At 32.1% G+C, this 17,829-nt stretch overlaps 1 protein-coding gene and 1 long non-coding RNA gene across 3 annotated transcripts in view; both read left to right on the top strand.

The window, feature by feature from the left end:
* Positions 1 to 17,829, top strand: part of LOC130904210 (ras-GEF domain-containing family member 1B-like) — a 559,401-nt gene that overhangs the window by 299,517 nt on the left and 242,055 nt on the right. The gene's annotated exons all lie outside the window — the stretch shown is intronic.
* The window catches only part of LOC130904213 (uncharacterized), a 37,879-nt gene continuing 30,047 nt past the window's right edge, over positions 9,998 to 17,829 (top strand). The window contains exon 1 of the long non-coding RNA XR_009060826.1: positions 9,998 to 10,327. This is a non-coding gene — a long non-coding RNA (uncharacterized LOC130904213). The remainder of the gene's footprint in view (positions 10,328 to 17,829) is intronic.

The following is a 17,829-nucleotide window of genomic DNA, read 5'->3' as shown; positions in this document are numbered from 1 at the left end:
TGAATAATGAATCGGATCAAGACTTTTTGTAATCCTATCCTCAAATAATAGTCTAGCATCCCTTAAACCGACAGGTGTAATTGCAGCACGTTCTTCATTGGAATTTTCTTATCATCGGGAGCAGTTAGTCCAATTTCATGGAACATATCCATCTATATTCATCGCTTCTGATGAAGTCATGATAGTAATAACTATGAATATTCACTAGACCATTAAGTCAATAAAGCAAAAGCCAATTCTGTGGTTAAAAGTCGTCTTCGTTTAAAGTCTGTTGTAGCTGAATATGTAGATGCTTAAAAAGGCGGATGGGTCAACACTTTAAAATTAAAATGCGTAAAAAGTTAGCTTAATCTGTATAAAATTTCTTTATAAATTGATTGGTTTTGACTACTCTTGAAAATGAGTTTAATATATGTTATTACTTACTTATTTAATCCTGAAACCTTTATACCTTTTCAGGTGTAAGGCATGCTAGAGTTGAGTCAATGACTAGGCTCCCTTTTCCTCAGCCGTTTCCATTCTCTCTTGTCCTGTGACTGTTTTTTTCTTTCCTGTCATTTTATTTCTCGACTTTCCCCTACCGTCATAATTTTTTCCATCCAGTTCCTCCTCGGTCTACTTTTCTTTTTTTGTATGTTCGTGCTTCATATATCTTTCGTATTAGTCGTTCCTCTTCCAATCTCATAACAAGGACAAACCATCCTAACTGTCCTTCTTCGATTTTTCCATGTGTCCGTTCAAGATATCTGCAGCATTCGCCTGTAGGCGTACATTTAAACACATGAGTTTTCTTCTCTGTGGCCACATCCATGGTTCAACCTTCACATCCGTACAGAAGAACAGGAAAGATGTAACAAAGAAGCATTCTGGTCCGGAGCTCCAGGGTAAGGTTGCGGTTTACCAGACATGTCCTCATGTTGCTCAGAGTTTTCCGCGCTTGCTCAATTCTTGATCTAATTTCGAGTTTTGGGTCGCATTGCTGTCTGACGAGCGTGCCCTTGTATCTTAAAGTCTGTTTAGGGCACGTTATTTTTTGAGGGTCCTGTATGAACGGCTTGGACATCCCTGTCTTTTTCTGGGTACAGTGTTATCATTTACTTACTTAATCCTGAAGCCTTTATACCTTTTCAGATGTAACGCATGCTAGAGTTGAGTCATTACGTACGCTTCCTTTTCCACAGCCGTTTCCATTCTCTCTTGTCCTGTGTCTGTTCTTCTCTTTCCTGTCATTTTATTTCTCGATTTTCCCCTACCGTCATAATTTATTCCATCTAGTTCCTCCTCAGTCTTCCTTTCTTCTTTGTATGTTCGTGCTTCATATATCTTTCATATTAGTCGTTCTTCTCCCAATATCACAACAAGGGCAAACCATCCTAACTGCCCTTCTCGGTTTTCTTTTGAATTGATCTTAACTCAAATTTTCTCTTTTAGTGTTATTCGTTATTTTGTCGTATCTTGATTTTATTCTCTTTTTTCTTAGAAATCTCATTTTTGTAGGTTGTATTTTGTTTTTTTTGTTTCTATGGAGTGTCTATGTCTCCTATCCGGATGTCAATGTGGGTATGGCTACTGTTTCATATATTTCTGTTGTTATTTGTTTTGATATTTCCTTTTTGGCTCGAAAAAAATCAGTCGGTCCATTCCTCTCGTTTATTTTTTCTTCTTCTATCTTGTGTTAGTGTCATTCCAAGGTATTTAAAGCTCTTGACCTCCCCTTATTTGTTTCTTCTAATTTTATTATATCTTTCGATTTATTATCATCGAGTTAGCTTTGTGTTAGTTTATTTCCATATTCATTATCTGTAGACAGTCATTTTATATTTTTAAGTTGGAATTCAAGGTTTTCTTATCTCCAATTATAACTACTATGCCATCTTATAGTATAGTATAGTACCTCGATGTTTCAATGTATTCCATTTTCCAGTATCTGACTTTATACTACTTGATTTTCCTTTTTGTTCTTTCTATTCCTTCTTCCAAAACTATGTTAAATAATAATGGGCTTAGCAAACACCTTGCTTTACTCCTTTTGTTGTTACGAATTTGATACTTCTTGCCTAATTCTGACACGGTTTTTCGTCTGTTTATATAAAGCCTTTACTCCGTCTATCAGATTTTCTTCTATACCTCTGTTTTCTAGGATTCACCATATGTCATTACTATTGATTCTTTCGAATGCTTTTCTGAGATCTATAAAACATGTTTATGTATCTTTCTAACCTGTTGTTCCTCTGTTCTAAATCCTTGTTGTGAGTCTTCTATTATTTCTTCCATTCTCGTATATATCTTACTGATTGTGTTTATTAATTTGATTTCTTGTGCCTACTTTCTTTAATATTCGTGTAATTATACCTACTAGCCAATCTTTTGGTGCTTCTCCTGTATCATATATTTTGTCCGGTATGAATCTTATTGTCTTGGTTATTTCCCTTTCTGCCGCTTTTATGGTATCTGTCATTCTTTGGTCTATTCTAGTCTCTTTTGTTTTTTGTATCGTTTATATCATTTCCTTCTAAAAGATCTCTACAATATTGTCTCCATCATTTTCGTTTATTATATCTCCTTTGATATCTTTTATGTTGATGAGTGAATTCATATTATGATCACTTGTTTTTCTGGTGATTTTAATAACTCTAAAGAACAATTTTTGATTTTCTTTGTAGGTGAAATCCAAATCCTCGCCATGACTTTGACGTATAACTTATCTTTTATCCTCTAAAACCTTTTTTTTTGCATTTTTCGTAGTATGATTGTGCTTTAGTTGTTAGGTCAATTTTTGTTTTTTTTTCTTCTTAATTGCATCTTTTATGGTTTTCGACCACCTCTTGTGTTGCTTGCTGACAATTCTTGTCGTTCCACATTTTTTTTGCTGCTTTTATCACTGTATTTGTAGATTTTTTCTTTCATTATTTATTGGTATATCATTTTATTTGTAGTTTCTCTGAGTTTGTTTGTTTTGCTTCTCTGTCCATTGGTTTGTTATTTTCAATACTTACTTCTCATTATCAGTTTCTGGATCTCTTCTAATCCTGACATCCTCAACTGTTGTGATCACAACTTACTTATATTTGCTATCATGTTATTATAATGCAGAATGATTTTATCGAATCGAAACCACACCTTCGATAAAGGTATTCAATATGGATTGAAATATTTTTTTCTCTTGTTTGATATAAAAATATCCAACTTCATCATCTTCATTATATTATTCATGAATACCACGAAGATGGTAAGCTCCTTTGGCGATGTTATAAGATATTTTGAGGTACATGATATGTTTTACAAAAAAATTTATGGAAAACATTGACTTGGGTGTTGAGAAACCTAAGATAATGATAAAAGAGGCAATCGGTCAACTTTTCAAGACAGCTGTAATTTATATTTATGTTATACGGATTGTAATAAATATCATTATGGTATTAATTATGAATATTATTAGATGAAGCGTCCACAGGAATTGATAACATGGCGTGTACCATAATTGAAGGTATAAGAAATTAAAAGTGCCTGTTTACTATGGTATTAGTTTATATTTATTGTTAAATTGAATTGATTGTTATGATATCTGTGGAAAAATTTGATAATAAATATCTCCTAACCTAAAAAATATATTCTCAAAGTTTTGGAAACAATTGACAAATTTTATTAAATACTGGGTGCACTGGGTAAAAACAGGTGGATTCCTTCAGTACTATTTTTTAATATGATTCACTTTTCTATTGATCACAGAAAACTAATAGAAAAAAACCTGAAAAACAAAAATATAATTAATCTTTGTAATTGAAATAGTGGTTAAGGTCTACATAGTTGTTCGGCATTTTTCCTCTTACTTAAATCGTATTATATTTTGAAAAACTGTATGATATATTGATGAAATGACAGGTAAATAAGATTTTACCAACTAGCGTATGGAATTTTCAAGACATATGTATAAAGGCTGGGTCATATATATCATACATTCCTCTCATCTGACTCCGTTCTTACAGTCGGCCGAGTGTCTGAAGAGTAAATTGTACTTGGGTTCAAGCGGTGTAGTTCACATTTTTCCAGTACGTCTTTGAAGCGTCTACCACCCGTCTCCTGCAATTCGTTTGGTCGGGGGATACGTGTCGTGAGCATTCTTCTTGTCAATGCGGCATTATGAAATTACTTCTTGTCCAGCAAATGAGATTAGAGCGAGGAATACTCTTCTTGTGTAGATCTTGTTTTTCATTTTCTTCCAAACACATTACAATCATTACTAAGTCGCAATTACAAATTAATTTTTTTTTGGGAAGACCGCCGCGATATTGTTTGAATCAAGACTGCGAATGTTGCTACGAGTTTAATCGAATATCGAATATGGGACGTAAGCTTGTAAGATATGTGTGCTCAATCATATCAATCTTGCACCGATCCGCTTATATGTGTGTCCCTGTCTTAAAGCGGGTGGTTTCAATTTTACAAATGTGAACCTGATCTATCTGCTTCAAGTGACGCACACAGTTTAAAGTAATATAATAATAAGTTTGAGTAGACTTATTAAGAGAACAAAAGTAAAAGAAGACATTTTTTTCTATAATATATAACTCAAACTTCTTATTTTTTCCAGCGCTCCTAGATAAAAATGCTTGGAAATTGATTTTTCGGTTTTTGGGTTCGGAAAAAAGAACGTCACACTTTATATAGGAGTGTCCCGGTTCAAAAAATTAGGCTTTATTTGCTGATGCCCCTTTAAAAATAGTTGCCGTTTTTACTTGGTTTTCAGAACTCATTATCTTCGATTTTATTGCGAAATACCTTCTTAAAGAGTTGCTACTTGAAAAAGTGCAAAACCACCTCCCGAAAACGTGGCTTTTGTGAAATTTGTTGACTCTTAGTAGAATTGTTAATTTTTATTTTTGAAAAAACTTGAACGGCTGTATAACATTTTTAAAGGATTTGATTAATTTTATTAACATTAAGAAGACAATTGATTAACTATCAAAAATTTTCTCGGGCTATTAAAATACTCGAACCAGATCTACGACATATGCCCACAGTTTCATTTCTACCAGTTTCGTTATTAATTATTTTCTTCATTAAATTAAAACGAATATCAGTAAATTCATTGACGCCTTTGCTTTTGTTGATTGTATTGGATGGAAACATGACAAGATATATACATAGGGAATGATTAGTGAGCAACAAAATGCCACAATCTCATACCGCTGTAGTTCCCTAATCAATTTTTATTGATCATAATGCGAGACTACACCAAGATGTGGTGATTTTAGCCAAGTCTTCTAATCTAAATGCATGGGATCAGTTTCAAAAGGCCGTTGACGACCATAATCCGCCACCAGAAACTATATAGGAACTTAGAAATCTTCTTCCACAACTTTGGGCAGATAATGCAAAAAAATTATTGGACTACATGGTTGAAGGCATTCCAAGAAGATATGCTTCTGCTATATATGCAAATGGGGTCACATAGAATATTGGCTGTTGTTTAAATATTCTTTTTTGAAAATTTCATTTTGTTTTATTATTCTATATAAGCTCTTCAATTTTCAGTATTGTAAGATAAGAGAACAAATATTTTATGATGTATCTTTGGCATTCAACAGTTGACAAATTTCTACCATTTCTAGAAATACCATTGGATTTTTTTGTTTCAGTTCTTCAAATCGAATTTTATCAAAATCATTTACTTGTGGGCAGCTGTTTATTTTTCTTATTCGTAACTGCTTATAATTCGAAATGTACCTGATGCAGTCATCTTTTTTATAGTTCATCAAAAATTTAATTGTACTGGTAATAACGTGGAATTCTAACAATAAGGGATTAAGATATTTGTTGTAGTATCGATCGACAAAGTGTTTGAAATTCTCTTTCGTAGTTATTTTACTGGTATATAATAGTTGGTTTCAACTATATTAATATATACTAATCGCCTGTTGCAAACCGATTGCAATGACGATTTTTCCCAGAAAGCACAGAACTTTGACTAAAGGATACATTGCGAAAATTGAATTTTTTTGCGTGGCTTGCAGAATAACTTATTTATAAACGAATATTCACAGACGTGAAAACAAAAGTTTTAAATATTAAATTATTATTAAAAAATACTCACTTACTCAGTGTGTTTTCTTTTTCTTACGATGCCGTCTCCCTACGGATGCGATCCAATTGGCTATTGTCGCACGAGAAACCGCAGCTCTGAAAATTTCTGTAGACGTTTGTCCGAGCCATTTGCGTAAGTCTGAATTTTGTCTTCGACCGACCGACCGTTTTCCTTCGATCTTCCCTTCAATTATCAGACGGAAAATCTCATATCGCTCGCCTCTTATTATATGTCCTAAGTACTGCAACTTCCTCACCTTGATCTTCGTGAGAAATTTGTTATGTTTACCAATTTACTGTAGTACCCCTATTTAATTTTGAGTTTTCAGTCCTCTTACTGGTATTGGCAATAGTTGCTTCGCAGTGTTTCTGGAAGTTCGGGGTTAGGTAAAATGCAATTTCCAGCTATTTTAGTTTGGTATTTTGTAAAAGTTCACACATCCCAAATAACTTTAAATTTTATTTATGCATGTCGGTGCAAAGCACACAATTCGAGATTCCATGCGTATGATGTTCAAATTTTTTTTCAACTCTCTCCAAACTTCTGCGTTGGGCAGAAAAAGCAGAATCGTCAGCGTATATGAAGTGCTTTGAAAATACTGTAGTAGGTGGATCGTTGATACATATACCAGATACCTGCTTTTTTCTGATTAAGTATGATGTAAAATCAACAGTTATCTAAGAAAATTATAATGCGCTTCAAAGTTTAATGAAACGGAAAGGTAAAATAATGTAGGGATAAAATAAGTGACGAGAAAAAAATTTTATTAAAGAGTATTCCATTCTTTTAAAACAGTAACATTTAGGCTTTTTATTCTCAAATTAAGAGCTACTTTTACGTTTTAAGTTCATTGATTATAAAAGCGTATTTATCAATATAATTTGTTGAATCATAGTCATGTTCTGAATTCCTCAATTTAATCATTCCATCTAATGCTTCGTCGTTACAAGAGACGTTATCCGCTGATTTTGAGCTTTTATGCTTTTCTACTGTCGATGCTTAACTCAGAATGAACAGTTTCAATGTGTTAATGTTTCTATTAATTCTTCGCCACTTTCCAGCAGTGAAGATTAAAATCAAGTTGATATATTTACGCTGACGCAAAAGAATAATTCTACAAATTTATGAAATTAGTATATTGTCATCGGTCATATTCATACATACATTATATGAGTGAAGCTGACAATTGAAGCGTGTTAAAAATATTCAGCTGTGTACAAAGTTACCCTTATTTTTGTGTGCTAACACTCTGATGACAGATTGACAAAAGGGTCAATAGGTAACTTTTCTTTCACTCAAACTAATATTACTTGGATTATTATTAAGTACTGGTGGTAGTAACAAATTTATCAGCAGTCATAGCAGCTACTTAATATTATATATTTTGATATAAAATTAGACGAAAAATCGCTGTTTCAGAGAAGTTTTCCCCACGACAACGAGACCAGTCAATTCCTAATTCTCTACCAAAAATCGCTGATTTTGCACTTTTTTCACTATTTTGCGAGCAAACTATGCGTCCCAGCGAAAAACTTAATAGATAAATTTTCTCTAACTTTGCTATTGAACATTTTGTCGTTAGCATAGTAAAGCTGCTAGACGGCACGCAGAAAATTTCCAAAGTCCTTTCTCGCATTTTCTGGAAAACTATGCTTTTTGTCTAAAAATTTTGTTCCAACTCTGCTTAGTTTCACCGTTGGAGGGACTGGAGAAATTATGTATTCGGCTATATATGCCACATTGTATATAGAGGCTTCTGGGACTTGTTACTGCGTACCCGTAACCGGCAGCTGCATCATAAAGCAGGAGACAGCTGGTAGGTCCCCGGCATCCTCAAATCTTTTGAAATGAGGCGGAGCGGGGAGTGGAATGTCTGTGTGTTTATTCTCAGTGTGAATGGAATGTCTGTTTCTTGTATGAGTGAGGTATTTTTCTACCTTCTGGGTTGCAGTCCTATTAAGACGTTGGAGCGAAGCTGAGCCGTCCGTTTAATATCCGAAGAAAAGATTCCGTTTTCAGAATAACGAATACTATGGACTTGCAAATTTGAAATATCCGCATTTAAATAAAATTGCAATGTTTCTCCATGCTTTCTGTGGGTGTTATACAACTTCAAGCTTCTACAATATTGACAAAAGTAAAATATACAACAATGTATTGAAGAGTAACGGAGACTTGGCCAATTTTGCTGAAGTATTCAATGAACCTGCTGTTGGGAAATCTCAATTATATGAAGTTGCGAGATCTGTTCTATTGAAACGGTGCAATGCATCTGTAGCGGCTTCATCATAATCTTTAAATAATTACAGGCTAGATTATTTTAGGACTGTTTAGAATTTACCAATTAAACTGCTTCCTGCAACTGATGGTGCTCTGAGAAAGCAAGCAGAAAGGATATACCTACAATGTCAAAGCTGGTTGACCCATTTGTTCGAGTGGAAAAGAGAAAACGATATTCTAGTCCCACAATTCTTCGATGATCCTCTGATTACAGATGAACTTCTCAAAAAATTACATTGTACAGCGAGATGCTCTTGCAAAAAATTAGGTATGTAACAAATTCTGTATGCAAGAGACTTAAATGAATGAATTATGAAAAAGTCTATGTATCTGGCGATATCGAGGATATTGGTTGCCAGACTGAGGAGCTCGAAACTTCAATTACTGAATTAGAAACTACCATGGCATCTATAAGCGAAGAAGAAGAAAGTGATTCGGATGATGATGATAGATCATTGATCGAAGAAGATGTCAGAGCAGCAAAGAGACCTAGGTTAGGTTAGGTACTACTTAATGTAAGATATGTACAATATTTATATCAATAGTTATTTAATTGTAAAACATTCTCGAAAAATCGGAAAAACTAACTTTTGAAAATTTTGCGCGGCCCCTTAATCACAAAAACGTTTCTGACAAAAGTTGTCAGGAATTCTATACTGTACAACTTTTTAATAATCCATTTTTATCGAAAAATCGTAACTTATTCGCCAAGGGGTCGGAAGAAACGCAAAGACCCAATTACACGATTTTTCCAGGGGAAAACTAAGGGGAAACTAAGTAAAACCGAAAAAATGGTTCCGACAAAAGTTGTGCGAAATCTTATGCTCTATTAGGCTGCCATCTAACTTTTTCCCTTGGACGCATAGTTTTCCGGAAAGACTTATTTTTCGCGCCCACTAGCGGCGTAAATATGTGTTGTTTATAAAAAAGTTTCGGACAAAAGTTGTCGGGAATTTTGTACCTATGCTACAACTTTTCATAGTTTTCCAAAAAATGTAAGAAAGAAATCTTCTGCGTGCCCTCTAGCAGCTTAACTATGCAACGTACGACAAAATGTTCAGTAGCAAAGTGGAAGAAAATTTAATTATCTATAACTTGTCTGGTCTAAGTTTCCTTGCAAAATCAGCGATATATATATATATATATATATATATATATATATAACAATATCTCCGCCCCCTCCTCCATTTTCGTGACTGCGTTAACTCGAATTCGGTTTCAGACGGCGAAAATAATTCAGAATTGACTGGTCTTGTTGCTGTGGGGAAAATTTCCCTGAAAAATGTCTAATTTGAATATATAAGTCCATTATGTGATATTTGTGTGGTTGATTTTAAAAATTTTGTATGAACAAATTTACTAAAAATAAATTCTTTTAAATAATAATATTTATCCTAGAATCTACTTTTCAGTATTACCTACTATCCACAATATTTAAATTTTTTTTTGCGGTTTACTTGATTGTGTTTTACGTAAATTACGTTTTTAAAGAAATTTGATTTTTACAAATGTTGTATTATTAGACATCTACGCATGAACGGCAACGTTGTACGTCTAGTGTTCTCTCCCATGCCATGGCGGTATGCGCAGCTTCACGCAAATGACTCATTCCGATAGTTGAAATCAGTCTGCCGGTAAGGTTGTATCATTTTCGTTTAACACTCATGTTGTTTGTAAACATATAAGAGTAGAACGTGTTTTAACAACTTTTTATCACAGAAATGTTTTAAATCGAGTTTTTTCCGAATAAACCTATTAGTAGCGTCTTATGCTACAATTGAATTGTTCTATTTTGTTTTAATTTGAAAAGCGTGAACCCTTGTTTAAGTGACAATCATGTTGAAGATCTGTTTGTTGTGTTGAATTTTTGTTGTTCGTTTGTTCTGTTTTACATTTATTACTAATTTAGTTTTTATTTTATTTATACTCCAATACAACAGTTGACATCGTCAACATAAAAAGGTAAGTACTTTTCTTAATTTTGAGGTTAGAAAATTTTATAATATGAAAGCAAGTCACGACTATATTTCCGATTTTTTTTATTATCGTAAGGTGGAGGTTTATATTTAAAAAACCTATAATTCAAAGTTTATCTAAAACACGTTCTTATACGGAAATTTGTTAATTTATGAAATGCGGTATCTTTTCGTGTATCCGTCATTTTGCCTCTTCGTGTAAGAAATTGGCAAAATACTGCTTAGGTTCTCGTTGTAATTTAAAACCTGCATGGGATGGATGTTGTATAACTAAACAAAACCTGTTTTACATTTTAGAATGTGAGATATACGTTATAGGTTGTTATTTTTTGTATCGCAGTACCTATTTATGATTGGTATTCTGTACCTGTTTCTGTTTATTTTTTATCATCTGTGATATTTAATATTTACACTAGTCATTGATAAGTTAATAATAGAGAAATTGGAGGGATATCAAATGTTTACGTATACCACACCTACCCGTGTTTGTTTATGAACTCTTAATTATTACCTGTATAATTTCATCAAAAATTGAATAATACAAGTTTATTTTTACATTAAGATGTTTTCATTTCCGGAAACGTTATGTGTATGAATATGGGTTATGAAAGTTCATTGCGACAATAATAATTTCCCAGGTGTTTTCAGTTGCAACTGCAAACAGTGATTGAAAATATACAGGCTTTTGCACTCATAAAAGTTTTATTTCCTTTAAATATGCAATATAAGTAATGTGAAAGAAGAATGGGAATGTGATGGCCAATTTAAATTTTATGTGTTTATTTAACTGGATTTTATGCCAGAAGCACCTAGCGATAGGATAATGCATTATTGTCAATATTCATTATACATATGTATATACCTACAGTAACATGTGTCCAATTTATTTCTTGATTATTGGCTTCTTTAAGTGAGTCTTTTTATTAAATTATAAATAATACGTACTTGGTTCTATTTAAGCTAAAAGCTAAGAGTTGGTATCAATGTCAATTATTTCAATGTTGTCAACAAAATCTCATAATAAATAGTATACATCAACAGATATTCAAGAATTGCGAAGATACGGATACGTCAAACTTAATCCCTTCAATAAAATTTCAAACAAAAATGTCTATCAATATATGAATGAAAATATACCAAATTATATTAAACATTAGAAGTACTACAGAGGGAGGCAATATATGACGTTCTTTGTTGTGCAATAACAAGATATACGCAGATAAAAGTGATGAGAAAGTAGCACTCATTCCTCTTCCATATAAGAATTTCAATTTGAAAACTCACACCTCTTATTATTTATTCACTTTGAAATCTTTAAAAAATGTCTGAAAATTTCTTTTCCTAAGAGCCACCATTTTGAGATTCAACGAAAATCAGCACCTCGAAAATCATATTTTTGATCCCATCATGGAGTATTTAATTAAATCAATCAAACCACTGAATTGCGTGTCGTGTTCGATTGGTTTGCTCGAACAGACACTAGTGTATCTCTAAATGATTTGCAATTCGATGGTCCTACTATTCAAAATAATCTATCTATTCTAGTGAGGTTTCATCAACACCAAGTAGTTGCATATGCTGACATTCCGAAAATATTTAGACAGATTCTCGTATACCTCTCACAAATGCCACTACAAAAAATAAACGAGACGTTCAAGTTTGTACCAAATACTGTTGCGACCTATAGTACCTATGGGATGGTTTTTTTACTCTGGCTGTTTTACATGTCAAAAACAACTAGATTGAGAAAGTTCTGATATGTACTCCAACGCATCTAAGGTTATTGCAAGAGATTTCTTGTGATCTTATTACTGGAGGTTGTACAGATGGAGAAATTGGTTCGTCATACCTAATACGCACACCTTTGAGGTGAAAATCGCAAAAACCCCTTATTTGTCATCTTTGACCTCAATTACATTTTTTATCAAATTGATGATACCTCACATTTCATTTATAATATATGGTGTTTTGAATTGTGTCAATTTTCAGCTGGGTGCGAATTTTTGTAATCTCACCCCTATTTTTGGGTCTAATTTGACCCCATTAAATGTTCCTATCCATAATAGAAATTCAGAAATTAATATATGTGTATATGCTTTTTACCATGCTACAAAAAAGTATACATATAGGGTGAGTTTACAGTTTGGAAACATTTGAATATCTAATAAATTGAACAAGATTTTATCAGGTGTGACTTGGTTGATATAGGATCATATATTCGCGTTAAAACAAAACCTACAAAGTGAACCTGATAAGACTTGTAATTGCTATGAGGAAATCTATAAATAGAATTCATATCCTGTATAGTTTAACATTTCATGAATTCCTTAGACCTCTTGATTAACTTTGTTATAAGGTCCCGTACGCCTAAAACCAAGAAAAATAATAAAATATAGTCAATAAAAATAAAGTGAGTGGTGATGAAAATCGGAGAAACAAAATTTTTATTCTAGTACTATAATTTGTATTACAAAAATAGTAATCATTTGAAGAATTGATAAAAAAAGCGGAATAGATCCTAAAAGCAAATAGTTTACGATTTGACGGTATACAAGTAACAAAATCTTTCGATTAAATCACGACTAAATTTTAAATACCTTCATAGTGTTACAAAGCTGGCTATGATTTCTGAATAAATTTTAGGAAACTGTCAAAGAATTTAATGTTAGCCGCTTAATGTAGCCACATGCGGTTTTTTATTGGGAACGTGGCGATGAAACACGAAAGTGGACTAACTTTAATATATTTTCCAAGAAAATAATTGATTAAGATTTTCGGTGGTTTTCGGTAATTCTTGTAAAAATTTTCAAATTCATAGGTTTCAAAATTCAATATTCAAATTGACGTTGATGGAAATATTGATTAATTGAAATATTTCAAGTAATTATATATATCTCATCTCATATCATATTTCATATAATGTCATACAACCCATCGTTTCTGAGTTATGTGGCTTTAAAGTTACGAAATCAGAACTTATATTCCATATCTACACTGCTATCTGAAGGCCAGTGTCGGCGCAAGCCCATTGGTTAAAAAGGTACTTTTTGTTTAACTGGATAAAATTTATGGTTTAGGAAACATGTAGATTTTTAGATCGTTGCATATGCCAAGAAAACCATATCATAAATTGTAATTATTTATTGAAAATACTTACAGGAGATATTAAAACACAATCAAACATTTCTAATTGCATACTATCAAACATACTTACATAGGGAAAAGATTTAAATGTGGAAAAATTTAGTTGGTTAGGCTAACCCTACAACTTATCAAATAAAAACAAAAAAAAATTATTAAATGTTATAAGTGGGCACACACTTCTGGGAAATACGGAGGATATTTCTTTAGACATGAAAGATTATTCCAAGATTATGCCTTATGGAGTCACACTACATTTTTGTAAAAGATTTAGATACTGTCAAATCGTGAAAAGTCCTCACTTCTACTGAAGTATGGGTTTGGTAATTGTTTTTAACTTCGTTAAATGATGGTTATTGTTTTTATGTATTGATATTAAGAGAATGGATACTTTGAACTTAGTAGGTACACTTTTCAGAACTATTCCGTTTGTTTTATCTTCCGTGGTAATTCTGTAATAGGCGTGAAATCATTTGTTTATGTTTGTCGCACAATATATCTGTGTAACTAAAAAAATTAGATATCCAATGATTACCACCATGTAAGTTATGTTTTAAAACGAAAATATGCTTCCATTGCATCTATAAAACACTTGTTAAAATCTTGTTTATATATATATATATATATATATATATATATATATATATATATATATAATCTATATTTCTTTTTTCCGTTTTAAATATATTTAGATGTTTCCTAACTAAACCTGTATGCTGGTTAAGTATTAAACCATATTACACTAATATATTTCTAAATCTGGGTTAAGTTAATAGTCTCTAATTCATTTTATGGAGAGATGTTTGTTTTCTCTGGCATTGGACTTTTTAATATGGTCATGCGGAGAATGTACCTTGTAATATGTAGGTACAATTATTGAAAATAGAAAACAATGATTCTTTTGTTTGACAAAGCTGGTAATTATCTGTATTGATGATACTTTATTTCTTCATTGAAGGGTATGAGTTTCTATTATGAAATAAAATTAGCTTTATTTATTTTCACATTAATTCGGTACTAAATGTATTTTTGTTCAATTGACTTGGCAAATATTCAAAAATTGTGTAACTTGGGCTCATAATATAGAAGGGTTGCTACTTAAGTTATAAGATAGACAAATAAAACCAAATATTTATAATTGGTTATGACTTCGTTGTTTTTCAAAATATTCTCCATTGAGATCAATACACTTCTGCATTCGCTTGAACCTATTGTCGAAACATTTTTTCCACCCAGATTGAGGTACCTCCAAAACATGTGATTTGAAAGCATCAACCGCTTCTTCGGGTGCAGAAAAAAACAATCATTGAATGCCAAACAAGGAATACTGCAGATTACCGATCAATTTGATGTTTTGACTGTTTCACGCGGGAACAACTTTTGTTGGATTTGGGTTTCACGATTTTGTATACGTCGTTTGAAGCATCGCGATTGAATTTTTTTTATCATTTTTTTTTTCATCAATCAACATGAGCTTTTTTAGCGATTGTCAAATTATGCGCTTTCCAACGCGAACAAATTTCAGGAAATTCAATCTGTAGCGACGTGCGACTACGATTGATTCAGAAAATAAGCGAATTGATGGACATACTGGTGTTGATTTAATCCACGTCGAAAGTCATAGAAAATCATCGCAAGAAAATGTTCGCGAATCAATTCCATTTTTTGACTGAGATGAATGTTTCAAGTATCTCTAAACAACACAAATATCACTCGCATGAGATCACGTTCTGAGTATGTTCACTGTTAATAATGTCAAACTTCATGATGGCAATGTCAGATTTGATATATTCACATCAGTGTTGCCATATCTGACTAACTCACTAAATTAAGTATCTTTCCTCGAGATGTAATTATAAAATACAGTTTGGTGCTATAATCCTGATTAGTATTTCGGTAATTTTATACTTTCGCGGTCCCCTCGTTTCTTGGCTCTAGAAAAAAAACATTCGATTTCAATGAATTTTTTTTTAAATCTTTGTTCATACCGCGGATTTATGAAAAAAATATGGGAAATATCTCACCTGGAGATTTCAATAGTTTTATGACTTGAAATGTGATCATACACGCACTTCTTCGCATATAAATGTTCATAACTTTTTTACTAAGCAACAAACGCAGTTCATATTTTTTTTGTTAATCTACATAAAAACCGAACATTTTGAAAAGAAAATTGAAAAATGTGTGTTTATTCATTTTGTATCATTCATATGGCTTTCTGACTTTCTAAATGTTATCATAAACACTCTAGAAAATCGAAAATCAACCGATTTCGATAAATTTTCATTTTAATTTTCGTTTTTACAGCAAATTTATGTGAAAAAATATAGGAAATATCTCAGTTGAAGATTTTATTTGTTTTATTATTTTAAATGTTCATGAAAATGCACTCATTCACGTATAATTGTTGATAATATCAACATTTTTGTATAATTTTTTTTTCAATTTGTTCATTGTTTGTGTAGATTATGAAAAAAATATAACAACTTCATTTGATTATTTGGAAAGAGTTATCAACAAATATCCGTGAATGAGTGTATTTTCATGAACATTTAAAGCCCTGAAACCAAAATAAGTTTTCATTTTTTTTCTCCCATACTTTTTTTCGTAAATTCGCCGGAAAAACAAAAATTTAAAAAAAGATCGGTTAATTATTCGATTTTCTAGAGTCAAAAAATAATTACCGTATTTCGTTTGAAGAGTTATCTTGTGGTATCTTTGGTGGCTTTAGTTTTTACCATAAAACGTATGAAGAGAATCTGATTTTTCGGAAAAAAAATTATTTTCCAATAGAGAAACGTGAGAATTGATAACGCTAATAAAACTTATAAATCTATGGAATAAATGATTATCTCAAGCACGTAATTTTGGGTGGTTCGAGATTCAATATGACTAAGAATAATGAATAAAATGAATATGACTCACGCATATGGCGCCCTTCCTTGTCAAATACAATATCGAAAGCCGTTGGTTAAAATACTCGCGACTCGAATTTTAAGAGGACAAGCCAAAACATGGCAATGGCTCGTTTTGCATTTTTTAAATGTACTTCTAGTCAAATAGGAAAGCGGTTTGAAGGAAGAGTGACTTTTATATGAAAAACTTACTTTATTGTCTCCAATATAATCTCCCTTTAACTCTGCCCATTTGGCGAGTTCCAATTTTTTAAAATCATCCAAAAAAATAATCTTTAGCAAAGTACTTGTTTTTTTCTGCCATCATCTCTTGATTTACTTGTTACCAAGCCATTTTTGAAGTTTGACACCAAAAAGTAATTGGAAGATTGTTGTTAATCAACAAAACACATTTCTTTACAAATTGAGGTGGTTTTTTGTTCAGCATCATAACGTGACAGTAAATCAGGATGATATTATAGTTTTTTTTTTTGAAATAATCAATTTGGATCACAATTTGGAATGCTAAGACACTGTGGCGATGACCACTTTATGTTTTAATTATTATATTGGAGGTTGTTGAGGAATCCCGACTCTACAGTTATTGAAAACTAAACTGAAAAAGTTTGTTTATATTAGAACATTAAAATCATATCAGAAATGATGTTCTTATATTTCATAGTCTATGACATATCAAAACAAAATGCAATGAAGGTTTCCAAACAGTCATTTGAATTTTCAATGCGTGCGAGCTTTTCATGAACATTAAGTAGTTGTTGCGTCCACGTTACAGACAGATTTCTAATATGTAACCTTTAAGATCAATATTGCATACATATTTGACCGAAACATTAATTTCCTCATTTGCCTCATCTACCTTTATTTGATTATGACTAATACTAGTTCAGGGAGTTCAACAACCCTTTCTGTACAAATTACAGTTAGCAACATCCGTGTTCTTATGGCCACTTTTGAAATCAGAAAACGAGTCATAAATCATTTCATAAGACAGAGCAGATGCAGGATGATATTCGTGCAACTTTTTCTCTATTTTTTAAGTTTTCCTGCCACGTAAAAAATAATGTTGGGTTAATAGCCAGATTTAGGTAAAATTTTGAAAGATGATATCAGAAATATTACGGAAACTAACAATATAATCATCTCAGCAAAAGTGTTTTCCGCTTATGAAAATCTACTCTTCCGTTAAAACGACATTCCATATCACGAAAGGGCAATGAAAACTTCATTTTTAGATGGTTTAATATTAGTACAATGTGGAGATTTTTAGGCGGTGATAATGTCGAGTAATGAAAAAAGAAAAACCAGTTATCGTCTTAGGGGACTGAAGGTGAACTAATTAATATTAACTTAACCTACCTATATCTATCAAATATTCAACCAATGAACCTTTTCCTGCGAAAAATAATTCCAGCGGGAAAAACAACTTCAACAG

The sequence above is a fragment of the Diorhabda carinulata genome, chromosome 2 (genome assembly GCF_026250575.1).
Source record: "Diorhabda carinulata isolate Delta chromosome 2, icDioCari1.1, whole genome shotgun sequence".
NCBI classification, from domain to species: Eukaryota; Metazoa; Arthropoda; class Insecta; order Coleoptera; family Chrysomelidae; genus Diorhabda; species Diorhabda carinulata.
Note: the sequence above shows the minus strand (reverse complement) of the source record. Positions and strands in the feature narration are given on the sequence as shown.